Source organism: Astatotilapia calliptera, chromosome 3 (assembly GCF_964374335.1).
Source record: "Astatotilapia calliptera chromosome 3, fAstCal68.1, whole genome shotgun sequence".
In the NCBI taxonomy this organism is placed as follows: Eukaryota; Metazoa; Chordata; class Actinopteri; order Cichliformes; family Cichlidae; genus Astatotilapia; species Astatotilapia calliptera.
Window position 1 is genome coordinate 20,681,700 of NC_137424.1, and position 24,892 is coordinate 20,706,591.

General features: G+C 42.3%; 1 long non-coding RNA gene across 1 annotated transcript; it reads right to left on the reverse strand.

Moving 5' to 3' along the window:
* Positions 1-4,451: 4,451 nt before the first annotated feature.
* On the reverse strand, positions 4,452-6,172 carry LOC145425321 (uncharacterized). The gene is made up of 2 exons (XR_013905988.1): positions 4,784-6,172; positions 4,452-4,703 (listed from the first exon to the last, which is right to left on the reverse strand). It is a non-coding gene; the product is annotated as an uncharacterized LOC145425321 (long non-coding RNA).
* Between the last annotated feature and the right edge of the window lie 18,720 nt (positions 6,173-24,892).

The window sequence follows — 24,892 nt, forward strand, 5'->3', positions numbered from 1 at the left end:
TGCTGAGCTGTGACATGGAGAAGAGTCATGGACAGTTAGAGATGGTCATCTCACCTCTGAGCTTTGGTCTGGCTCTCATGTTCCCCACACAGAGTGCTTTTAGAGGGAGGGACTCCCTCCTCTCTGTCCTCACACTGATCCATGCTGCTGAAAACGTCCAGATGAACAGAATCAACTCTTTGGGGATTTACTGGATGATTGAGCATCCAGACACTTTTTAATATTTTACTATTTTCTGAAGCTTTTTACCAACTTTGTTCAAATTGGTCTGCTGTCATTTTATTGTTGACAAAAAGAGATTTTGAGTTTGAGTGTTGACGTTTCCATGTGGGACTGTTGCTGCAACACCAGGATGTTACTACAGAATACACTTTATATTGTGAGCACTTGGATGTTAGTCCAGTGGTCCTAAACTGACACACCTGCACCTGGATTCATTCTGACCAGATTTTAACCCAACAGTGTTTCATACTTAATACATCAGACACAAACTCTGCAGCTGTCATTGTGTGCAGTGTGTGTGCAGTGTGTGTGCAGTGTGTGTGCAGTGTGTGTGCAGTGTGTGTGCAGCGGGTCACTGTGTCCTATGAGTGTTATACTACAATAAACAGAGCCTGACCGCGGGCATAAAGAGGGCAAAAACCCACTTATGCTCTAAAGATGAAGTTCTGTTTCTCTTCAAATGAGCCTCAGAGCATGTGGAGGGTCATTGAACGCATCACAGATGACCTCAAGAACAACAGGCTGAAGAACATAAAAACAAACGCAGAGTTTCTGTCTGACGGTTTGAACATGAAACAGGAATTATTGAGCAAAAACGGCCAGTTTACTAATTTATGATCAATCATCAACGCATTCACCTACAATACACGAATGAACATCAGCAGTTAAACTGAAAATAACCTGCATACAAATACGACAGCAGACTATAGCGAACGAGCAGAGAAATGCATTTTATAGATGAAGTGTTGGCAGCGACTCTTAGGACAGCCCTGTCTCACTGTCAGCAGTTAAACAACATCCACACACTGGAAGCCCGTTTGCGTCACTAAAAAAAAGAAGGATCCAGAACTCGAAATTTCGATTTATTTTATCGTAATTTCGACTTATTAACTTGGAATTTTGAAAAAACTAACTCAAAATTAAGAGTTAGTGCTGTCAATCAGTCATTTACGTGAATGACGTAATTTCCTTCTAACCCGGAAGCTGAAGCCCTCAGCTACAAATGCTACAGCTAAGACACCAGAATTACAGCCAGTCATAAATGCACAAGTCGCTGATTATTGTCTGTGTGGCTTCACAAATGATGAAATCCTTCTGTTATCAGCTGAATCACATGGCGTTAATATCAGCTAACGTACTCTCGAAAGCGCCGGTTTGTTGCGATGCGGGTTTGAGTGCGCATTGTAGCTGGATTACTGATTGGCAGAACTAACTCGAAATTTCGAGCTACTTTTCTCAAAATTTTCGAGTTATAAGTCGAAATTTCGAGAATGGATCCTTTTTTGTGGCGGAAACGGGCTTCCGTAACAGACTGATGGAGGCAGGAGAAGCTGCCTACAGACATCAGTCAGTGGATCCACAGTAACATCGAGTTCAGCTGCTGATCATCAACTGTTTCTGTCTCGTTCCCAGACTCTGATCTCACATAAAACGAAGCAGATTTATGCTGAAACTAAGCTGCACACAGCTGATGTCAGCCAGGAAAACAGTACAGACTGCTAACGTTACCTTAACATGGAGACGATCAACTGCGCCACAACATTCACGAAAGCGAAAGTAAAAGCGACGGAAGGAAACGCCCAGAGAGGCGTTTGAGGGACGGTCAGAGTCAGGAACCTCAGAAACGCATCAGGCTGGAGTTTAATTCTGTTTTCATCTTTAGAAACATCTGGAAATAGTTATAAAAACGCTGCGTAATAAAGAAAAATAGTGTAGATTAGTTTGAGTTGTGTTTAGCTGAGCTGTGTCTTTAATCTGAAGTTCATTTTGTGGAGGAGCAGCAAGACTTTCAGTGTTACTCTCAGAGAAAGCCTCCCAAATGTCTGTTGTCTTAATAGTGGAATTATCTGGAAAATGACCCAGTTCTTATGAGCTGCTTTTCTGTATGAGCAGTCAAAGCATTTTATACAGCGTGCTTCATTCACACAAGCACTTCTTTTTCTAACAATGACACTATGATGGATGCACCGGAGAGCAAGTCGGGGTTCCACATCTTGCCCAAGGATACCGTGGCGTGCAGACTGGAGCAGCCAGGGATCAAACCTCCAACCTTCCAGTTAGTAATTCTACCTGCTGAGCTACAGTCTGTACTTCCTGAACAACACACCCTCCTTTTGTTTCTTTATTTCCAGTAGCAACCAGGACCATAATGAACCCTGACTCCAACAGACACTCAGGAGCCACCTGCCCAGTAAGTCACCCGCTAACTGCAACTATCAGAGCCCTGACCTTCTGCAGAGACGAGTCACACTGAACACAGCAAGTGTCCCTGCTCTCAGATACAAACTCTGCCTTTAAAAGTTCAGAGTAATGAAATCAGCAGTTCTGGTTCTAGAATTTGTAGTCTCACACACATGTGCAGAGCACTTTTGTTGTTTTGGTTCACATCGGTTGATATTCTGCTGCAAACAACTAATGAGGACATTTTCTAAAAGCTTTGAGTGTCCATCAGGATCCTGTAGAAACAGCTTCTGGCTGCAGCTGCTGTGGAGCTCCACAGTAACCGGAAACACGTAACTTCAGTTAAATCGACTTTGACAGCGAAACTAAATTGCGTTTTTGTTACTATTGATGCTGCTGAGAAATAAAAATGGTTTTAAGTTTTTTTTAACACTCTGGGTTTGTTCAAAAAAATTCCCCTAAATTGTTCGTGGCCAAAAGTGACACTTGCTGTTTCGCTGATTCATTTATTTTTTTTACAGTACATCGTGTTGTGCGTTCTGATTGCTGTAGACCATTGTCAATCAATCTAGTCCAGTGTCTCCTGTACAGGAGCGGTCCCTAATAGGCCCACGGACCGGTCCTGGTCCGTGAGTCTTTTGGTACCGTTCCGCGAGAGTTGATCCTCCGGTGTGAAATGTATGGTTGTAGTTGTGTCTTATTTTGAAAGAACTATTTACGCGTTACCATAGCGACCAGAGAGCATTAAAAAGCAGAGAGGAGGATGTCACTGTCATTGTTGTTGGCGCACAGCTCAAGTCACGTTTATTATTATATTTACAAAATACCACAGTTTCTTTTTTTTATTCTTTTGTTGTATTTATCCGCGACACCTTAAAGGTCGTTCCCTGAAAATATCGTCTGACATTAAAGTGGTCTGTGGTGCAAAAAGGTTGGGGACTCCTGCTGTACAGTACAGAATGCGTTTAGCTTGTCGAATTTACATAAATCTTCGATCGCTAGCAGTGTAACTCTGAAGTGCTGCACTGTGTGTTTGTACGTTTTCTCCCAAACAAACACAACAATGCCGACGAAACGTTTTGCACCCTCAAATGCACCTTTAGGTTTCATTCCATGATACTGGACTTATGTTTCTACGAAGGTTTGAACTCTAAGAGTGTTTAACATGATAGTGATTTATTGATTCTAACCCTAAATCTATCCAGTAATGTCTGCACATATTTTCAGTACTGATTTTAAAGTGTTTTAATCCTTCTGTCACTCAGGGAACCCAATAAGGATTCAAATACTTCAAAAGTCAACCAATGACATTGATGTGTAAGACTATTTAATAATTATTTATTGTTTATATTTCATTTATTCATTCATTCTTTGCACTGTGATTTAACCCATCTTTGTGTAAAGCAGGGGTGTCAAACTCCAGGCCTTGAGAGCCAGCGTCCTGAAGCTTTTAAATGTATCTCTGCTGCAACACACCTGAATAAAATTATTAGGTCATTAGCATGACTCTACCCTACTCAAGTAAATTTAAATAAATGTAAGTACATACCACCAGGTAGCTCCACTCGTACCCAGTGTAACGGGAAGTGAGAGGGTTAGGTTTTGGCGCTTTGAATGTTCAGTTGTGTGATGCAGCGATTAACGTTTGAGTAAAATATTGGGCTCCCTCGTGTCTTCCCTACATTCCTCCACAATGTCCGTTTTTGCAAAAATGTACTTCTAGAAGTACTTTTATTGCACGATGTTCATTCACTCATGAGCTGCTGCAACATGAATCAAATGGCTGAACTGCCACCTTGGCGTGCAGTCAAGTTCTACAGTCTGCTAATGATCTAATAATAAGTATTAATATTCCTCACTCACCTTACTAAATGTTTGTGAACACAGCCAGAAACATTTGCATCACAAACACAGACTAGTGTTTATTAGCAGAAGCTTTTGGGTGGTTGCTCTCAAACCTGTGTACAAGTTGAAGCATTAATGGTCCCTTCACTGATTTCCAGGTATCCAATGTCAGGGCTAACAGATGGATTCAGACGCAGGCAGCGTTCTGGCAAGCAAAGGGTTGACAATTTATTAACACAGAAGGGAAACCACAGTGATGTGTATATACAGTGAATGGGGCAGGGCTTCAGGGCTCCAGGGGAAGGAATCCACACTCGCTCCCCACTCGGCCCAAACTCCGCCACTCCTCTTCTTACGCACACTCGCTTCTCCACAGCCACTCTCGCTCCAATTTCCACTTATGTTGACACACACAGGGATCACAGGTCAGGGTCCGCCACCAGTTCCGGGGAGATCTAAACACAAAGAGTCCAATTAGATCAATACGCCACACAACACTGAGAGAGTTTGTCTTAGGAGAGCTGAGAGCACGAACATGGGAGGTTCAACGTTCCAGTGCCGAATACTCCGTGCCACAGCGTTAAATAGGCAAGGGGGACGCCGCCTGATCAGCAACAGGTGTAGAAATCACCGCAGATACGTGGGCCAAGGGTGAGAGCCCACAATGAGCTCCACCCAGGGAAGCAGGAGAGAAAACAAAACAAACCTGTGGCCAACATGAGCGAGCCAGAGAGGCACAGGGACCATGACAGCCAATACCAAGTGCACAAGTTCACCCCAGATGGTTCCTCTTCTCTGTAACTTGGAGGATGTGGAGTAGGCTGTATTTTAATCAAAGACATATCAATCAATCAATCAATCAATCAATCAATCAATCAATCAATAACCATGTCTAAAAACAACACAGGTTGACCAAAGTGCTGTACACAGTAAAAGAAAAAGTAAAAAGTAGAAACAAATACACACAATGAACAAAACAAAAAATAATCCCAAATTTCGTTTTTTTTCTGAAGGGGTCAAACACTTTTATGCAAGAATGACAGCGAGGTGAAAAACCTTCACCCGCAAGAAAACTCGAGCTGTGACTCATAGTACGAACACACACCTCACAGTAACACACTTTGTTTAATGTGAACTTTTTGCCAAGCTAGCTAATCCTGACCAACACACCAGACACAGAAGATAAAGGAACGATGTTTTACTGTTAGAGACAGAAAGGTTAAAACATTTTGGCAGAGGGCTAAAAGGGGCTAAAATTACCCAAAAAGAAATTCCATTTGACCAAAAACACTTAATTTTTAAAAAATTAAGTATATAGTTATGAACAATGAACAAATAATTAACAAACTGGGGTTTATAAATCGTGTAACACATCCTTATGGTAAGAAATTTTACCTTAATGCGTTACATGTGTTAGAAGTCAATGTATCTTTAACAATATACTCCTTATTTTATATCTCCTGATCCTTCACAGAGCTGCATGAACCTGTTGTTGATGTCAGAGAGTCAAACTCTGCTGAAGAGTGGGTTGTTTCCTGTTCAGCCACTGGTCGACCTGCTCCCACTGTAACACTCTCACAACAACACCTCAGCTTCTCACAGTACAACACTGTCAGTGTGTCCAACACCAACGCTACATTCACTGTCACCACTACAGCTGTGCTCTCAGGTTCACGTAAACACAGCACACAGGTGGGATGTGCAGCACGAGTGCTCTCTGCTCCTCACAGAGAGGTGATGGAGACGATTCCTGAGGTCCAGCAGACGTCAGATTATCAGTGATGGTGAGAAACTGAGATGCAATAACAATGCATTGTGGTAGTATGCATTTTCTCTTTGATCAATAATTGATGTATTCATTTTGATCAGTGTCACATTTTTCCTGCTTTTTCAAGTTTCCTCCTGGATCATTGTATTAGCTGCAGTATTGGTGATGATGGTGTTTGTCAGTGTAGCTGCTCTGCAGTAGGCTACTCTTTAAAGAAAAAGACCAGATAACTTTCATTTTTCATTTCTTGTCATTTTTTTCTACACCAAAATCTATCCAATAATATCTGCTTAACATTTTCTACTTGTGATTTAGTTATTAATTCTTTGCTTCATGATTCAATCGGTCTTTGTCTAGTATTAAATTTTATGTTTCCCATTTAATCCCACTGGCTTTAAAGTGTTTCACCAGATTTTTACGAAGTATTTCCAGTCTTTTGTTGTCTCTGTCCCAAATGTTCTGAAATGTGTTGCATGTATTAAAAGAAGTTGGACCAAAAAATGTACTATGTACTTATAAACTTACATTTATGAAAGCTGAACAAACATTGATATACTTGACTTTTGTAACAGTGAAAAGGCGATCTGTTTTTATTGATAAATATATATGTTTGCATTACTGTTATTTAGATTGCCATGTTAGAACGTAGCAAACAACATTGTTTGTTCCTCTATGGTTTCTTTATTTTTACAAATCTAAATGTTTTTGGTCAAAAGATTAATAATTTCATATTGAGGTCAGACGGTCAGCAGTTTTGATGTTTTTGCAGAGATTTTATTTTTTGCAAAATAGCACAAGTAAACATTAAAAGTAGTTCCTAAATCAAGGCATTTATTATTAAGGCGGCCATTATTATGGCCCTGTGTGGAAAAAGTGATTGCCCCCTAAACCTAATAACTGGTTGGGCCACCCTGAGTAGAAACATCTGCAATAAAGCGTTTGGGATAACTGGCAATGAGTCCTTTACGAGGTGCTGGAAGAATTTCTGCCCACTCATCTTTGCAAAATTGTTGTACTTCAGCCACACTGGAGGGTTTTTGAGTATGAACCACCTTTCCAAGGTCACAGCACCTCAATCAGATTCACGTATGAACTTTGGCTAAGCCATTCCAAAGTCTTTCTTTTGTTTTACTTAAGCTGCTTAGAGGTGGACTTGTTGGTGTGCTTTGGATCAAGTGCACTTCAGCTTGTGGTCGTGAACAGATGGCCAGACATTCTCCTTCAGGATCCCAGAAACTGGATTCTGTTCATCTTGACGTTGCATCTCCAGACTGAGAGATCTCAATTACTTTGTTTCTTATTTGCTTCTGAATTTCCTTGGATTGCGCCATGATGTGTAGTTTTTGAGGATCTTTTGGTCTACTCTACTTTGTCAGACAGGTCCTGTTTAAGTGATTGATTCAGCACAGGTTTGGCAGTAATCGGGCCTGGCTATGACTATGGAAAAATTGTATATTTTCTATTGATAAATGCAAATATTTTATGTCTGTTATGTGCATTGCCGTGTGGAGAATATAAGGAAAACAATTGTGTGGTTTACATTGTTTCTTCCTCTTAGATTTCTTGATTTTTTTTTAAATTGCAATAACTTTATGTTAATTTCAGTGCACTTTCACATTTCTTTAAATTCAAACTACAGTCCTGTGAATAACTAGAAACACTTCTAGCAGCACAAATGTGAGCTAATTGTTTTCTGCTTGACTTTATCAGTCTCTCATATTGTTGTGGAGGAATGTTGGCCCACTCTTCATTACAACGTTGCTTCAGTTCTTTGAGCTTTGTGGGCATTTATTTAAGCACAGCTCTCTGAATGTCCCAGGTTGAGGTCTGGACTTTGCTTTTCAGCTATTCTGCTGTAGATTTGCTGCTGTGTTTGGGATCATTGTTCGACTGCAAGACCTAAACTTTACCTATTAAACAGTTAACTCTGTATTTTACACTTTATGTGAATATTGTTGCAGATTTCAATTATTAATGTTTTTATAACTTTGTTCTTTCTTATATTTAATATTATACAATATTTATACTTCATGTCTCTGTCTTCTTTTGAACACTCCAGCACAGCATCACTATAACTTTGTCCTCACTGACAATAAAGCTGTTTTATATATTTCATTGCAAATGTTTCAAGCAATTTGTAGCTGTATCTTAAGATATTTTGTTAATAATATAGTATTTAGGGCCCGAGCACCGAGAGTGCGAAGGCCCTATTGTATCTGCTCCGTTTCTTATTAGGGCCCGAGCACCGAGAGTGCGAAGGCCCTATTGTATCTGCTCCGTTTCTTATTATTAGGGCCCGAGCACCGAGAGTGCGAAGGCCCTATTGTATCTGCTCCGTTTCTTATTATTATTATTATTAGGGCCCGAGCACCGAGAGTGCGAAGGCCCTATTGTATCTGCTCCGTTTCTTATTATTATTATTATTATTATTATTATTATTCAGGCGAAACAAGGGCCTTTTTGAGGGCCTAAACATGCTCAAAAACTCATGAAATTTTGCACACATGCCAGGTCTGGTGAAAAATTTTGTATTTTAATGGTTTTACATATGAGCACTGGGAAATGGCTCTAGAGCGCCACCTATGCCTTGTTAAATGCAGCCCTACGACCACATGGTTTGAGCTACATGTATGAAATTTGGCACACATGTGTATCATGCCAAGACGAACAAAAAAGTCTGTGGGCCCATTGACGCAAACCCAACAGGAAGTCCGCCATTTGGAAGAGAAGGTGACATTTTGGCTCTAATTTTGCCATTTCCATGCCTCGAACTTTTGCGAACTCCTCCTTGGGGTTTCATTTCATAACCTTCAAATTTGGACAGTGTCAACTACACACCTGGGCCATGTTAAATTGCGGAGCTTTTGAGTTTTCACAATACTATGAGGCCGTGGCGCCATGGCGAATTTCGATGACTCGCCATGAAAATCTTATTGCCTCTCATTTTGTCATACATTTTCTGACCTTGACCAAAGTGAACACATATGATAAGGCTCCACCCCTGAACATATTTCAACTGCCATATTTGACACCAGGGACAGCGCCACCTAGTGGGAACAGGAAATGTCATGTTTTACACTTTGGGGTACAGTATAGTGATGGGTGACACCTGCAGCCTCAAATTTCTCCAGGAAAGCCTTAAGGAGTTGGTCTTGGGTTACAGTGAAAACTGTGACTTTTCGCAAAAGGGTGTGACCCCAGCAGCATGGCGAACTTTGATGTCACGCCATGAAGAAACAAATTAGTATAACTCAATGAAATCCAGTCTGATCAGTACCAGACTTTACAGGCATGATGTCAGACCCGCCCTGAACAGATTGACGTGCCCATTGTCGGAAATACGGACAGCGCCACCTAGTGGCCACAGGAAATGTCATGGCTTTAATTTTGTTGTACTGATTTTCACAGGTTCATCGTGGCCACCTCAAAAGCGGTGAATATCACCATTAGTCCCTCGTGATGCTTCAGTGCAAAAATTGTGACTTTACACTGAACGGCGCACCCTGGTGGCAATGCGGTACAACATGAAAGATGAAGTGGCTTTTGAGGGGCTTGGAAAGTTTATAGAGGCTTGAAATTTGGCACACACCTCCAAATGGATGTAGGCTTTGTTGTCATGTGATCATTTTCATTGAATAGCTCGAAATTGCTCCACAGCGCCCCCTACAAAATTTCAAAACAACAGCCCCTGCTCTGTGTTTCATCTATGAGTCTGAAACCTGGTAAGCTTATGGAAAATATCAAGATGTACAAAAAAGTCTCTTGGAGCAATATCCCAAATCCAACAGGAAGTCAGCCATTTTAAAATTAATGTGTAATTTTGGCGACATTTTCCCCTCTTTTCAGGCTTCATACTTTGACGAACTCCTCCAAGGGATTTCATCATATTGAACCATTCTCCAGTGTGTGGAATCTAAAGACCTTTGTGATGTTAAATTGCGAAGCTTTTTACGTTCAAGGAAACGGGGTGGTCATGGCGGCACGTGGAGTTTCAATCACTGGCCAAAAAGCAGTAATATGCTGTCACTCAAAGACACAAAGTCCAATCTCTCCCAAAGGTCGCAGGCGTGATGAGACTCGAGCTTGGAAATGTTTGTTATTCCCTTTGTCTATAATGGTTAGAGCGCCACCTAGTGGGACGACTATACTCATGGTTGAACCAAATGAAATGTTAACTGGTGGTTAAATGCATGAATTCCATCAATGTGACATCAGATCGGAGGTGCTGGTTTCAGGTGTTGGGCATGGCTCGACACGCCGGGGGTGCGAGGGCCCTCATAACGCTGCTTGCAGCTTTAATTATTATTATTATTATTATTATTATTATTCAGGCGAAACAAGGGCCTTTTTGAGGGCCTAAACATGCTCAAAAACTCATGAAATTTTGCACACATGCCAGGTCTGGTGAAAAATTTTGTATTTTAATGGTTTTACATATGAGCACTGGGAAATGGCTCTACAGCGCCACCTATGCCTTGTTAAATGCAGCCCTACGACCACATCGTTTGAGCTACATGTATGAAATTTGGCACACATGTGTATCATGCCAAGACGAACAAAAAAGTCTGTGGGCCCATTGACGCAAACCCAACAGGAAGTCCGCCATTTGGAAGAGAAGGTGACATTTTGGCTCTAATTTTGCCATTTCCATGCCTCGAACTTTTGCGAACTCCTCCTTGGGGTTTCATTTCATAACCTTCAAATTTGGACAGTGTCAACTACACCCTTGCGCCATGTTAAATTGCGGAGCTTTTGAGTTTTCACAATACTATGAGGCCGTGGCGCCATGGCGAATTTCGATGACTCGCCATGAAAATCTTATTGCCTCTCATTTTGTCATACATTTTCTGACCTTGACCAAAGTGAACACATATGATAAGGCTCCACCCCTGAACATATTTCAACTGCCATATTTGACACCAGGGACAGCGCCACCTAGTGGGAACAGGAAATGTCATGTTTTACACTTTGGGGTACAGTATAGTGATGGGTGACATCTGCAGCCTCAAATTTCTCCAGGAAAGCCTTAAGGAGTTGGTCTTGGGTTACAGTGAAAACTGTGAGTTTTCGCAAAAGGGTGTGACCCCAGCAGCATGGCGAACTTTGATGTCACGCCATGAAGAAACAAATTAGTATAACTCAATGAAATCCAGTCTGATCAGTACCAGACTTTACAGGCATGATGTCAGACCCGCCCTGAACAGATTGACGTGCCCATTGTCGGAAATACGGACAGCGCCACCTAGTGGCCACAGGAAATGTCATGGCTTTAATTTTGTTGTACTGATTTTCACAGGTTGATCGTGGCCACCTCAAAAGCGGTAAATATCACCATCAGTCCCTCGTGATGCTTCAGTGCAAAAATTGTGACTTTACACTGAACGGCGCACCCTGGTGGCAACGCGGTTCAACATGAAAGATGAAGTGGCTTTTGAGGGGCTTGGAAAGTTTATAGAGGCTTGAAATTTGGCACACACCCCCAAATGGATGAAGGCTTTGTTGTCATGTGATCATTTTCATTGAATAGCGCGAAATTGCTCCACAGCGCCCCCTACAATATTTCAAAATATCAGCCCCTGCTCTGTGTTTTATCTATGAGTCTGAAACTTGGTAAGCTCATGGAAGATATTAAGATGTACAAAAAAGTCTCTTGGAGCAATATCCCAAATCCAACAGGAAGTCAGCCATTTTAAAATTCATGTGTAATTTTGGCAACATTTTCCCCTCTTTTCAGGCTTCATACTTTGACGAACTCCTCCAAGTGATTTCATCAGATTGGACCGATCTGAAGTTTGTGGAATCTAAAGACCTTTGTGATGTTAAATTGCGAAGCTTTTTACGTTCAGCGAAACGGGGTGGTTATGGCGGCACTTAGAGTTTGAATCACTCTCCAAAAAGCAGTAATCTCCTGTCACTCAAAAACACAATGTCCAATCTCTCCCAAACGTCTCAGGTGTGATGAGACTGGAGCTCGGAAATGTTTGGTATGCCATTTGTCGGTAATAATTAGAGCGCCACCTAGTGGGACGACTATAATCATGGTTCAATGAGATGAAATGTTAGCTGGTGGTTAAATGCATGAATTCCATCAATGTGACATCAGATCGAACGTGCTGGTTTTAGGTGTTGGGCGTGGCTCGACACGCCGGGGTGCCTCGACACGCCGGGGTGCGAGGGCCCTCATAACGCTGCTTGCAGCTTTAATTATTATTATTATTATTATTCAGGCGAAACAAGGGCCTTTTTGAGGGCCTAAACATGCTCAAAAACTCATGAAATTTTGCACACATGCCAGGTCTGGTGAAAAATTTTGTATTTTAATGGTTTTACATATGAGCACTGGGAAATGGCTCTACAGCGCCACCTATGCCTTGTTAAATGCAGCCCTACGACCACATCGTTTGAGCTACATGTATGAAATTTGGCACACATATGTATCATGCCAAGACGAACAAAAAAGTCTGTGGGCCCATTGACGCAAACCCAACAGGAAGTCCGCCATTTGGAAGAGAAGGTGACATTTTGGCTCAAATTTTGCCATTTCCATGCCTCGAACTTTTGCGAACTCCTCCTTGGGGTTTGATTTCATAACCTTCATATTTGGTCAGTGTCAACTACACCCTTGTGCCATGTTAAATTGCGGAGCTTTTGAGTTTTCACAATACTATGAGGCCGTGGCGCCACGGCGAATTTCGATGACTCGCCATGAAAATCTTATTGCCTCTCATTTTGTCATACATTTTCTGACCTTGACCAAAGTGAACACATATGATAAGGCTCCACCCCTGAACATATTTCAACTGCCATATTTGACACCAGGTACAGCGCCACCTAGTGGGAACAGGAAATGTCATGTTTTACACTTTGGGGTACAGTATTGTGATGGGTGACATCTGCAGCCTCAAATTTCTCCAGGAAAGCCTTAAGGAGTTGGTCTTGGGTTACAGTGAAAACTGTGACTTTTCACGAAAGGGTGTGACCCCAGCAGCATGGCGAACTTTGATGTCACGCCATGAAGAAACAAATTAGTATAACTCAATGAAATCCAGTCTGATCAGTACCAGACTTTACAGGCATGATGTCAGACCCGCCCTGAACAGATTGATGTGCCCATTGTCGGAAATACGGACAGCGCCACCTAGTGGCAACAGGAAATGTCATGGCTTTAATTTTGTTTTACTGATTTTCACAGGTTCATCGTGGCCACCTCAAAAGCGGTGAATATCAACATCAGTCCCTCGTGATGCTTCAGTGCAAAAATTGTGACTTTAAACTGAACGGCGCACCCTGTTGGTAACGCGGTTCACCATGAAAGATGAAGTGGCTTTTGAGGGGCTTGGAAAGTTTATAGAGGCTTGAAATTTGGCACACACCTCCAAATGGATGAAGGCTTTGTTGTCATGTGATCATTTTCATTGAATAGCGCGAAATGGCTCCACAGCGCCCCCTACAATATTTCAAAACATCAGCCCCTGCTCTGTGTTTCATCTATGAGTCTGACACTTGGTAAGCTTGTGTAAGATATCAAGATGTACAAAAAAGTCTCTTGGAGCAATATCCCAAATCCAACAGGAAGTCAGCCATTTTAAAATTAATGTGTAATTTTGATGACATTTTCCCCCCTTTTCAGGCCTCATACTTTGACGAACTCCTCCAAGGGATTTCATCATATTGAAGCATTCTTCAGGGTGTAGAATCTAAAGACCTTTGTGATGTTAAATTGCGAAGCTTTTTCCGTTCAGGGAAACGGGGTGGTCATGGCGGCACGTAGAGTTTCAATCACTCGCAAAAAGCAGTAATCTGCTGTCACTAAAAAACACAATGTCCAATCTCTCCCAAAGGTCGCAGGTGTGATGAGACTCGAGCTTGGAAATGTTTGTTATGCTATTTGTCAATAATGGTTAGAGCGCCACCTAGTGGCATGACTATAATCCTGGTTGAATAAGATGAAATGTTAGCTGGTGATTAAAAGCATGAAATCCATCAATGTGACATCACATCGGACGTGCCGGTTTGAGGTGTTGGCAGTGGCTCGACGTGCCGGGGGTGCGAGGGCCCTCATAACGCTGCTTGCAGCTTTAATTAGGGCCCGAGCACTGACAGTGCAAAGGCCCTATTGTAATTGCTCTGTTTATTAGGGCCCGAGCACTGAGAGTGCGAAGGCCCTATTGTATCTGCTCCGTTTCTTATTATTATTAGGGCCCGAGCACTGACAGTGCGAAGGCCCTATTGTAATTGCTCTGTTTATTATTATTATTTAGGGCCCGAGCACTGACAGTGCGAAGGCCCTATTGTAATTGCTCTGTTTATTATTATTATTATTATTATTAGGGCCCGAGCACTGACAGTGCGAAGGCCCTATTGTAATTGCTCTGTTTATTATTATTATTATTATTATTATTATTATTATTAGGGCCCGAGCACTGACTGTGCGAAGGCCCTATTGTAATTGCTCTGTTTATTATTATTATTATTATTATTATTATTATTATTATTATTATTATTCCGGCAAATGAATCGGCCGTTTGAGGGCCTAAACATGCTCGAAAACTCATGAAATTTTGCACACGCGTCAGGTCTGGTGAAAATTTACGTATTTTAATGTTCTCAGACATGGCCAGGGAAAATTAGCTCAGTAGCGCCACCTAGAAAAATGAAAAACGCGAGCCCCCGGTATGGGTATGACCTACATGTTTGAAAGTCGGTACACCTATATAACATTCAGAGTCGAACAAAAAAGTCTATTATGGCAATGTCCTAAACCCAACAGGAAGTCCGCCATTTTGGATTGAAGGTGACATTTTGGGTCTGATTTTACCGTTTCCATGCCTTGTACTTTAACGAACTCCTCCTTGGGATTTGGTCCCATAAACTTCAAATTTGGACAGTTTCAACTACACCCTTGTGCCATGTTAAATTGCGGAGCTTTTGAGTTTTCACAATACTATGAGGCCGTGGCGCCATGGCGAATTTCGATGACTCGCCATGAAAATCTTATTGCCTCTCATTTTGTCATACATTTTCTGACCTTGACCAAAGTGAACACATATGATAAGGCTCCACCCCTGAACATATTTCAACTGCCATATTTGACATCAAGGACAGCGCCACCTAGTGGGAACAGGAAATGTCATGTTTTACACTTTGGGGTACAGTATAGTGATGGGTGACATCTGCAGCCTCAAATTTCTCCAGGAAAGCCTTAAGGAGTTGGTCTTGGGTTACAGTGAAAACTGTGAGTTTTCGCGAAAGGGTGTGACCCCAGCAGCATGGCGAACTTTGATGTCACGCCATGAAGAAACAAATTAGTATAACTCAATGAAATCCAGTCTGATCAGTACCAGACTTTACAGGCATGATGTCAGACCCGCCCTGAACAGATTGATGTGCCCATTGTCGGAAATACGGACAGCGCCACCTAGTGGCAACAGGAAATGTCATGGCTTTAACTTTGTTGTACTGATTTTCACAGGTTGATCGTGGCCACCTCAAAAGCGGTGAATATCACCATCAGTCCCTCGTGATGCTTCAGTGCAAAAATTGTGACTTTAAACTGAACGGCGCACCCTGGTGGCAACGCGGTTCATCATGAAAGATGAAGTGGCTTTTGAGGGGCTTGGAAAGTTTATAGAGGCTTTAAATTTGGCACACACCTCCAAATGGATGAAGGCATTGTTGTTATGTAACCATTTTCCTTGAATAGCGCAAAATGGCTCCACAGCGCCCCCTACAATATTTCAAAACATCAGCCCCTGCTCTGTGTTTCATCTATGAGTCTGACACTTGGTCAGCTTGTGTAAGATATCAAGATGTACAAAAAAGTCTCTTGGAGCAATATCCCAAATCCAACAGGAAGTCAGCCATTTTAAAATTAATGTGTAATTTTGATGACATTTTCCCCCCTTTTCAGGCCTCATACTTTGACGAACTCCTCCAAGGGATTTCATCATATTGAAGCATTCTTCAGTGTGTAGAATCTAAAGACCTTTGTGATGTTAAATTGCGAAGCTTTTTCCGTTCAGGGAAACGGGGTGGTCATGGCGGCACGTAGAGTTTCAATCACTCGCAAAAAGCAGTAATCTGCTGTCACTAAAAAACACAATGTCCAATCTCTCCCAAAGGTCGCAGGTGTGATGAGACTCGAGCTTGGAAATGTTTGTTATGCTATTTGTCAATAATGGCTAGAGCGCCACCTAGTGGCATGACTATAATCCTGGTTGAATAAGATGAAATGTTAGCTGGTGATTAAAAGCATGAAATCCATCAATGTGACATCACATCGGACGTGCCGGTTTGAGGTGTTGGCAGTGGCTCGACGTGCCGGGGGTGCGAGGGCCCTCATAACGCTGCTTGCAGCTTTAATTATTATTATTATTATTATTCCGGCAAATGAATCGGCCTTTTGAGGGCCTAAACATGCTCGAAAACTCATGAAATTTTGCACACGCGTCAGGTCTGGTGAAAATTTACGTATTTTAATGTTCTCAGACATGGCCAGGGAAAATTAGCTCAGTAGCGCCACCTAGAAAAATGAAAAACGCGAGCCCCCGGTATGGGTATGACCTACATGTTTGAAAGTCGGTACACCTATATAACGTTCAGAGTCGAACAAAAAAGTCTATTATGGCAATGTCCTAAACCCAACAGGAAGTCCGCCATTTTGGATTGAAGGTGACATTTTGGCTCTGATTTTACCGTTTCCATGCCTTGTACTTTAACGAACTCCTCCTTGGGATTTGGTCCTATAAACTTCAAATTTGGACAGTGTCAACTACACCCTTGTGCCATGTTAAATTGCGGAGCTTTTGAGTTTTCACAATACTATGAGGCCGTGGCGCCATGGCGAATTTCGATGACTCGCCATGAAAATCTTATTGCCTCTCATTTTGTCATACATGTTCCGATATGGACCAAACAGCACACATATGATAAGGCTCCACCCCTGAACATATTTCAACTGCCATATTTGACATCAAGGACAGCGCCACCTAGTGGGAACAGGAAATGTCATGTTTTACACTTTGGGGTACAGTATTGTGATGGGTGACATCTGCAGCCTCAAATTTCTCCAGGAAAGCCTTAAGGAGTTGGTCTTGGGTTACAGTGAAAACTGTGACTTTTCGCAAAAGGGTGTGACCCCAGCAGCATGGCGAACTTTGATGTCACGCCATGAAGAAACAAATTAGTATAACTCAATGAAATCCAGTCTGATCAGTACCAGACTTTACAGACATGATGTCAGACCCGCCCTGAACAGATTGATGTGCCCATTGTCGGAAATACGGACAGCGCCACCTAGTGGCCACAGGAAATGTCATGGCTTTAATTTTGTTGTACTGATTTTCACAGGTTCATCGTGGCCACCTCAAAAGCGGTGAATATCACCATCAGTCCCTCGTGATGCTTCAGTGCAAAAATTGTGAGTTTACACTGAACGGCGCACCCTGGTGGCAACGCGGTTCAACATGAAAGATGAAGTGGCTTTTGAGGGGCTTGGAAAGTTTATAGAGGCTTTAAATTTGGCACACACCTCCAATGTGACGAAGGCTTTGTTGTCATGTGATCATTTTCATTGAATTGCGAGAAATTGCTCCACAGCGCCCCCTACAAAGTTTCAAAATATCAGCCCCTGCTCTGTGTTTTATCTATGAGTCTGAAACTTGGTAAGCTCATGGAAGATATTAAGATGTACAAAAAAGTCTCTTGGAGCAATATCCCAAATCCAACAGGAAGTCAGCCATTTTAAAATTAATGTGTAATTTTGGCGACATTTTCCCCTCTTTTCAGGCTTCATACTTTGACGAACTCCTCCAAGGGATTTCATCAGATTGGACCGATCTGAAGTTTGTGGAATCTAAAGACCTTTGTGATGTTAAATTGCGAAGCTTTTTACGTCCAGGGAAACGGGGTGGTCATGGCGGCACTTAGAGTTTCAATCACTCGCCAAAAAGCAGTAATCTGCTGTCACTCAAAAACACAATATCCAATCTCTCCCAAACGTCGCAGGTGTGATGAGACTCGAGCTCGGAAATGTTTGTTATGCCATTTGTCAGTAATAGTTAGAGCGCCACCTAGTGGGACGACTATAATCATGGTTCAATGAGATGAAATGTTAGCTGGTGGTTAAATGCATGAATTCCATCAATGTGACATCACATTGGACGTGCTGGTTTTAGGTGTTGGGCGTGGCTCGACACGCCAGGGTGCGAGGGCCCTCATAACGCTGCTTGCAGCTTTAATTATTATTATTATTATTAGGGCCCGAGCACTGACAGTGCGAAGGCCCTATTGTAATTGCTCTGTTTATTATTATTATTATTATTAGGGCCCGAGCACTGACAGTGCGAAGGCCCTATTGTATCTGCTCCGTTTCTTATTATTATTATTATTATTATTATTAGGGCCCGAGCACCGAGAGTGCGAAGGCCCTATTGTATCTGCTCCGTTTCTTATTATTAGGGCCCGAGCACCGAGAGTGCGAAGGCCCTATTGTATCTGCTCCGTTTCTTATTATTATTATTAGGGCCCGAGCACTGAGAGTGCGAAGGCCCTATTGTATCTGCTCCGTTTCTTATTATTATTATTATTATTATTATTATTAGGGCCCGAGCACCGAGAGTGCGAAGGCCCTATTGTATCTGCTCCGTTTCTTATTATTATTAGGGCCCGAGCACTGACAGTGCGAAGGCCCTATTGTAATTGCTCCGTTTATTATTATTATTATTATTATTATTATTATTTCGGCAAATGAATCGGCCTTTTGAGGACCTAAACATGCTCGAAAACTCATGAAATTTTGCAGACGCGTCAGGTCTGGTGAAAATTTACGTATTTTAATGTTCTCAGACATGGCCAGGGAAAATTAGCTCAGTAGCGCCACCTAGAAAAATGAAAAACGCGAGCCCCCGGTATGGGTATGACCTACATGTTTGAAAGTCGGTACACCTATATAACTTTCAGAGTCGAACAAAAAAGTCTATTATGGCAATGTCCTAAACCCAACAGGAAGTCCGCCATTTTGGATTGAAGGTGACATTTTGGCTCTGATTTTACCGTTTCCATGCCTCGAACTTTAACGAACTCCTCCTTGGGATTTGGTCCTATAAGCTTCAAATTTGGACAGTGTCAACTACACCCTTGTGCCATGTTAAATTGCGGAGCTTTTGAGTTTTCACAATACTATGAGGCCGTGGCGCCATGGCGAATTTCGATGACTCGCCATGAAAATCTTATTGCCTCTCATTTTGTCATACATTTTCTGACCTTGACCAAAGTGAACACATATGATAAGGCTCCACCCCTGAACATATTTCAACTGCCATATTTGACATCAAGGACAGCGCCACCTAGTGGGAACAGGAAATGTCATGTTTTACACTTTGGGGTACAGTATAGTGATGGGTGACATCTGCAGCCTCAAATTTCTCCAGGAAAGCCTTAAGGAGTTGGTCTTGGGGTACAGTGAAAACTGTGAGTTTTCGCGAAAGGGTGTGACCCCAGCAGCATGGCGAACTTTGATGTCACGCCATGAAGAAACAAATTAGTATAACTCAATGAAATCCAGTCTGATCAGTACCAGACTTTACAGGCATGATGTCAGACCCGCCCTGAACAGATTGATGTGCCCAATGTCGAAAATACGGACAGCGCCACCTAGTGGCAACAGGAAATGTCATGGCTTTAATTTTGTTGTACTGATTTTCACAGGTTCATCGTGGCCACCTCAAAAGCGGTGAATATCACCATCAGTCCCTCGTGATGCTTCAGTGCAAAAATTGTGACTTTAAACTGAACGGCGCACCCTGGTGGCAACGCTGTTCACCATGAAAGATGAAGTGGCTTTTGAGGGTCTTGGCAAGTTTATAGAGGCTTGAAATTTGGCACACACCTCCAAATGGATGAAGGCTTTGTTGTTATGTGATCATTTTCATTGAATAGTGCGAAATTGCTCCACAGCGCCCCCTACAAAATTTCAAAACCACAGCCCCTGCTCTGTGTTCTATGTATGATTCTGAAACCTGGTAAGCTTATAGGAGATATCAAGATGTACAAAAAAGTCTCTTGGTGCAATATCCCAAATCCAACAGGAAGTCAGCCATTTTAAAATGACTGTGCAATTTTGGCAACATTTTGCCCTCTTTCCAGGCACCGTTCTTTGACGAACTCCTCCAAGGGATTTCATTATATTGAACCAATCTCCAGTGTGTGGAATCTAAAGACCTTTGTGATGTTAAATTGCGAAGGTTTTTACGTTCAGGGAAACGGGGTTGTCATGGCGGCACGTGGAGTTTCAGTCACTCGCCAAAAAGCAGTAATCTGCTGTCACTCAAAATCAAAATGTCCAATATGTCCCAAAGGTCGCAGGCGTGATGAGACTCGAGCTGGGAAATGTTTGTTATGCCATTTGTCAGTAATGGTTAGAGCGCCACCTAGTGGGACGACTATAATCATGATTGAATGAGATGAAATGTTAGCTGGTGGTTGAATGCATGAATTTCATCAATGTGACATCAGATCGGACGTGCTGGTTGTAGGTGTTGGGCGTAGCTCGACGCGATGGGGTGCGAGGGCCCTCATAACGCTGCTTGCAGCTTTAATTATTATTAGGGCCCGAGCACCGAGAGTGCGAAGGCCCTATTGTATCTGCTCCGTTTCTTATTATTATTATTATTATTATTATTATTATTATTATTAGGGCCCGAGCACCGAGAGTGCGAAGGCCCTATTGTATCTGCTCCGTTTCTTATTATTATTATTATTATTATTATTATTATTATTCACCCCAAACAAGGGCCTTTTTGAGGGCCTAAACATGCTCAAAAACTCATGAAATTTTGCACACATGTCAGGTCTGGTGAAAAATTTTGTATTTTAATGGTTTTACATATGAGCACTGGGAAATGGCTCTACGGCGCCACCTATGCCTTGTTAAATGCAGCCCTACGACCACATCGTTTGAGCTACATGTATGAAATTTGGCACACATGTGTATCATGCCAAGACGAACAAAAAAGTCAGTGGGCCCATTGACGCAAACCCAACAGGAAGTCCGCCATTTGGAAGAGAAGGTGACATTTTGTCTCTAATTTTGCCATTTCCATGCCTCGAACTTTAACGAACTCCTCCTTGGCATTTGTTCCTATAAGCTTCAAATTTGGACAGTGTCAACTACACCCTTGTGCCATGTTAAATTGCGGAGCTTTTGAGTTTTCACAATACTATGAGGCCGTGGCGCCATGGCGAATTTCGATGACTCGCCATGAAAATCTTATTGCCTCTCATTCTGTCATACATGTTCCAATCTGGACCAAAGAGCACACATATGATAAGGCTCCACCCCTGAACATATTTCAACTGCCATATTTGACATCAAGGACAGCGCCACCTAGTGGGAACAGGAAATGTCATGTTTTACACTTTGGGGTACAGTATAGTGATGGGTGACATCTGCAGCCTCAAATATCTCCAGGAAAGCCTTAAGGAGTTGGTCTTGGGTTACAGTGAAAACTGTGAGTTTTCGCGAAAGGGTGTGACCCCAGCAGCATGGCGAACTTTGATGTCACGCCATGAAGAAACAAATTAGTATAACTCAATGAAATCCAGTCTGATCAGTACCAGACTTTACAGGCATGATGTCAGACGTGCCCTGAACAGATTGATGTGCCCATTGTCGGAAATACGGACAGCGCCACCTAGTGGCAACAGGAAATGTCATGGCTTTAATTTTGTTGTACTGATTTTCACAGGTTCATCGTGGCCACCTCAAAAGCGGTGAATATCACCATCAGTCCCTCGTGATGCTTCAGTGCAAAAATTGTGACTTTAAACTGAACGGCGCACCCTGGTGGCAACGCTGTTCACCATGAAAGATGAAGTGGCTTTTGAGGGTCTTGGCAAGTTTATAGAGGCTTGAAATTTGGCGCACACCTCCAATGTGGTTAAGGCTTTGTTGTTATGTGATCATTTTCATTGAATATCCCAAAATGGCTCCACAGCGCCCCCTACAAAATTTCAAAATCACAGCCCCTGCTCTGTGTTTTATGTATGAGTCTGAAACCTGGTAAGCTTATAGGAGATATCAAGATGTACAAAAAAGTCTCTTGGAGCAATATCCCAAATCCAACAGGAAGTCAGCCATTTTAAAATTAATGTGCAATTTTGGCAACATTTTCCCCTCTTTTAAGGCATCGTTCTTTGACGAACTCCTCCAAGGGATTTCATCAGATTGCACTATTCTTCAGTGTGTGGAATCCAAAGACCTTTGTGTTGTTAAATTGCGAAGCTTTTTACGTTCAGGGAAACGGGGTGGTTATGGCGGCACGTAGGCTCTCAATCACTCGCCAAAACGCAGTAATCTGCTGTTACTCAAAAACACAATGTCCAATCTCACCCAAAGGTCGCAGGCATAATGAGACTCGAGTTCAGAAGTGTTTGTTATGCCATTTGTACATAATGGTTAGAGTGCCACCTAGTGGAACGACTAGCTAATCATGAATGAATGAGTTGAAATGTTAGCTGGTGGTTAAATGCATGAATTCCATCAATGTGACATCAGATCGGACGTGCTGGTTGTAGGTGTTGGGCGTGGCTCGACGCGTCGGGGGTGCGAGGGCCCTCATAACGCTGCTTGCAGCTTTAATTAGGGCCCGAGCACTGACAGTGCGAAGGCCCTATTGTAATTGCTCTGTTTATTATTATTATTATTATTATTATTATTATTATTATTATTATTATTATTATTATTATTATTATTTCGGCAAATGAATTGGCCGTTTGAGGGCCTAAACATGCTCGAAAACTCATGAAATTTTGCACACGCGTCAGGTCTGGTGAAAATTTACGTATTTTAATGTTATTAGACATGGCCAGGGAAAATTAGCTCAGTAGCGCCACCTAGAAAAATGAAAAACGCGAGCCCCCGATATGGGTATGACCTACATGTTTGAAAGTCGGTACACCTATATAATGTTCAGAGTCGAACAAAAAAGTCTATTATGGCAATGTCCTAAACCCAACAGGAAGTCCGCCATTTTGGATTGAAGGTGACATTTTGGCTCTGATTTTACCATTTCCATGCCTCGAACTTTGACGAACTCCTCCTTGGGGTTTGATTTCATAACCTTCATATTTGGTCAGTGCCAACTACACCCTTATGCCATGTTAAATTGCGGAGCTTTTGAGTTTTCACAATACCATGAGGCCGTGGCGCCATGGCGAATTTCGATGACTCGCCATGAAAATCTTATTGCCTCTCATTCTGTCATAGATTTTCTGACCTTGACCAAAGTGAACACATATGATAAGGCTCCATCCCTGAACATATTTCAACTGCCATATTTTACATCAGGGACAGCGCCACCTAGTGGGAACAGGGAATGTCATGTTTTACACTTTGGGGTACAGTATTGTGATGGGTGACATCTGCAGCCTCAAATTTCTCCAGGAAAGCCTTAAGGAGTTGGTCTTGGGTTACAGTGAAAACTGTGACTTTTCGCGAAAGGGTGTGACCCCAGCAGCATGGCGAACTTTGATGTCATGCCATGAAGAAACAAATTAGTATAACTCAATGAAATCCAGTCTGATCAGTACCAGACTTTACAGGCATGATGTCAGACCCGCCCTGAACAGATTGATGTGCCCATTGTCGGAAATACGGACAGCGCCACCTAGTGGCAACAGGAAATGTCATGGCTTTAATTTTGTTGTACTGATTTTCACAGGTTGATCGTGGCCACCTCAAAAGCGGTGAATATCACCATCAGTCCCTCGTGATGCTTCAGTGCAAAAATTGTGACTTTAAACTGTACGGCGCACCCTGGTGGCAACGCGGTTCATCATGAAAGATGAAGTGGCTTTTGAGGGGCTTGGAAAGTTTATAGAGGCTTGAAATTTGGCACACACCTCCAAATGGATGAAGGCATTGTTGTTATGTAACCATTTTCCTTGAATAGCGCAAAATGGCTCCACAGCGCCCCCTACAATATTTCAAAACATCAGCCCCTGCTCTGTGTTTCATCTATGAGTCTGACACTTGGTAAGCTTGTGTAAGATATCAAGATGTACAAAAAAGTCTCTTGGAGCAATATCCCAAATCCAACAGGAAGTCAGCCATTTTAAAATTAATGTGTAATTTTGATGACATTTTCCCCCCTTTTCAGGCCTCATACTTTGACGAACTCCTCCAAGGGATTTCATCATATTGAAGCATTCTTCAGTGTGTAGAATCTAAAGACCTTTGTGATGTTAAATTGCGAAGCTTTTTCCGTTCAGGGAAACGGGGTGGTCATGGCGGCACGTAGAGTTTCAATCACTCGCAAAAAGCAGTAATCTGCTGTCACTAAAAAACACAATGTCCAATCTCTCCCAAAGGTCGCAGGTGTGATGAGACTCGAGCTCGGAAATGTTTGTTATGCTATTTGTCAATAATGGTTAGAGCGCCACCTAGTGGCATGACTATAATCCTGGTTGAATAAGATGAAATGTTAGCTGGTGATTAAAAGCATGAAATCCATCAATGTGACATCATATCGGACGTGCCGGTTTGAGGTGTTGGCAGTGGCTCGACGTGCCGGGGGTGCGAGGGCCCTCATAACGCTGCTTGCAGCTTTAATTATTATTATTATTATTATTCAGGCGAAACAAGGGCCTTTTTGAGGGCCTAAACATGCTCAAAAACTCATGAAATTTTGCACACATGCCAGGTCTGGTGAAAAATTTTGTATTTTAATGGTTTTACATATGAGCACTGGGAAATGGCTCTACAGCGCCACCTATGCCTTGTTAAATGCAGCCCTACGACCACATCGTTTGAGCTACATGTATGAAATTTGGCACACATATGTATCATGGCAAGACGAACAAAAAAGTCTCTGGGCC